This window comes from Pinus tabuliformis, chromosome J (genome assembly GCF_031772625.1).
Source record: "Pinus tabuliformis cultivar Carrire ecotype Pingquan chromosome J, CPIR1, whole genome shotgun sequence".
Classification (NCBI taxonomy): Eukaryota; Viridiplantae; Streptophyta; class Pinopsida; order Pinales; family Pinaceae; genus Pinus; species Pinus tabuliformis.
The window spans coordinates 77,312,083-77,314,994 of record NC_142295.1 but is presented as its reverse complement, the minus strand read 5'-3'; positions in this window follow the sequence as shown (position 1 = coordinate 77,314,994).

Below are 2,912 nucleotides of genomic sequence, written 5' to 3'. Positions count from 1 at the left end.
TAAGAATGGTCCAATGGACCAACATTTCCTTGTGTCAAGTATTGTGGCTAATTAGAACTAACACCAACGAAGTCAAGTATTGTGACATTGAATTAGGAAATGGCCCTATGGAGGACATACAAGCACCTACATAGAGTATGTGCCTCAATGAGGCGATTGTGTGGTGTCCTGTTGAATACCTCCTGACAGTGTGCATTGATCTAGTGGAGAGATAAAGCTACTTGATAAGGCCTTGGTAATTTGACAATGTTGGTTATGATGATGTTATTGATAATGCTTATCAATCTTGATCCTTTCTTATAAAATATTTCAACTGAAAACATCTTGATGAATCATTATGAATACCTCCCTAGTTAAGAGGGATGTTGAAATTGTAACTAGTATCGATCTTCATAATATATTTTACTAAGCATAATTTGAGTCAAAAACAATTTATTTGCAGCATGGATTTCATGCTTGAGAAAAAAGAAAAAATAAATTGTCTTTTAGTCAAACCCAAGTGGTCAAGTCAGCCCTCCATTTTGTCAAGTCGGCCTGCTCAAGAGAGGCACCCTTTCACATGGATAAACAACTATAAATACCTATTCGTCCTCCAAAAGGATTACCACATCATTTGTTCAAATGAAGTCTGAGGCGAATGATGCAAATATGGGACCAATACAAATTCATGGAATAATGTGAAGTTTGAGGCAATCTCTTCGAAGTCTGAGTCAATCTCTCTATGATGCAACATCTGAGGCAATCATCTTATGCAAAGTTTATGAGGTTGACAAAGAGGTTTTGTGGTTAGAATAGAGGGAAAAAGCAAGGGAACCTTATGGCCAATACTATGACAGACATGTGACATCTTGTGGACTATATTCTGGACATACATGTTGAAGGGTTGACTTGGCACTTTGATTGTCATACTACCACGCGGGTAAGTTTGTCTATAACTTGGATTTCCCTCTTGTTGACAATGATTCTATAAAGAAAGAATTGTTGGGCTTTACGCTAGTCATTGAACTAAAATTTTGGTGTCTCTTTGTGCATTGTGATCTCTATTTTCATTATACTTGCATAATTGAATGTATAATTGTTTGATGGCATATTTGAATGAAGTGAATGCTAAAAAGAAAACATATATGCCAGTCACAAGTACTTATCAAAATCAGAACTTTTAGCTTGCATTTGAATTTCAACAATATGCACTTTGGGAAAACAACAGTTCCCAACATTAAGTTTCATGCACCATGCGAGAATCCTCGAGAGGAGACATATCCCAGGGTTTTGTATTTACTTTGGCAAAAATCACAGGTTATTGTTTATAAAAGTGAAGATCCACGAAACGTTAATAAAGGTAATACATGAGAAGTATTGAAGCATGAGTAATGTATGAATTGGTATATGGCAAAGGGGTGATGGTTTTAGAAAATGAAGATATCATAAACAATTAAAAAGGTATCTGAAATGTATTGAAGTATCTAAGCGTGAAACATATGAATTGGGATACATATCAATAACATATGTGTGGGCACTGAGACAGCATAGCTTCTAAGGTCAATAACTCAAGGAATTAAATGATCAATTATATTTTTCACTCTCCCCTTGTAAGTAAGAATATGTTCTACATAATTTTGTTCTTTTCTTATTTCATCCTATCTAGTTCTGAATAAGAATATTTGGGATACTTAACTTGATCCCAAATCTTATATAAGGATTTAAACCCCAAAAAAAATGACGTTGTCATGTCAATTTCACCCTGATGGCCAAACATTACCAGAATCCGGCCATTTGTTTTTCAAAAAATCTGACAGTAGTAGTTGAATCATGCTTTTGATGGTGGAAATGGATTCAGCACCATCAAAATCCCCTAGAGCACCCAAAATCTTGAAGCTTGACAACTGTAACTTGGATTTCCAAAAATTTCCACCAGATTTTATCAAAATCATACTGGCATTTCCATTGTTTCCCACGCAAAAACAATGTCTTGTTAGATTACGGCTAAAAAAATTGTTTGCCCTATCCACTCCCTCCCCTACTACAAGTGTCATGAATCTTTCTGACCAAAGTACAGGTATTGGAAGAAATACAATAATTCATTTGCTAATTATTCAGATCAGCCCTCCCTGTGCCTGAACAAGGAAATTCTTGGAGAAATACTAATGTAATGGCCAGGTGTGGCAATCATATTTTATCAAAATCAAACAAAATGATTTGCAAATAGAAGTGCTAGGGCCACAATCAGTCCATAAATAGTTAAAGCTTCCATAAAAGTTAAACTTAGCAGATAGATACCTGATATTTTACCTTCCACTTCTAGTTGTCTCACAATACCTTCTACAACTTGGCCCACAGCAGTTTCCTGGCCAATGATGTGTCCAATGTAAGCAAGCCCTAAAATTATGGAGTGATTTCTTCCAAACAACTACGAACCCAAAAGATTTCTTGGTAGTACCAAAGTGATAATATCAATGAATAGGGAAACCTATTATCACCTATGAAAACATTTAATCATGAAAATATTTATAGAGCTCTACGTTTTCATTAATATAGTCTTTAATTTCTCCATGTGATTGTTGTGTTGAATCTTGATCAATATCTGTTTCCCACGAGGATGTTTGACATTATACAAGCAATGTCGTCTAATCTATGCTGATTACAAAACACAATTGAACATCTGCTTGCTTTTTCACCAATTATACATCTCCTATAACCATTGACTTGCTTTAGGAAAATCTCCAGTATTTGTATGTCAAGCAATTCTGTTTACTATTAGATTGATGTCTAGCCTCTTGATGTACTTCAGAATGGCATGCTCATCATCTTTAGAAACCTTCTATCTAACAACATATTTAACACAATTTGTTTATTCAAACTCTCACTGTATTCAACTAGCTAACACTTGATCTTCAGATTTCTCTTGTAACCGT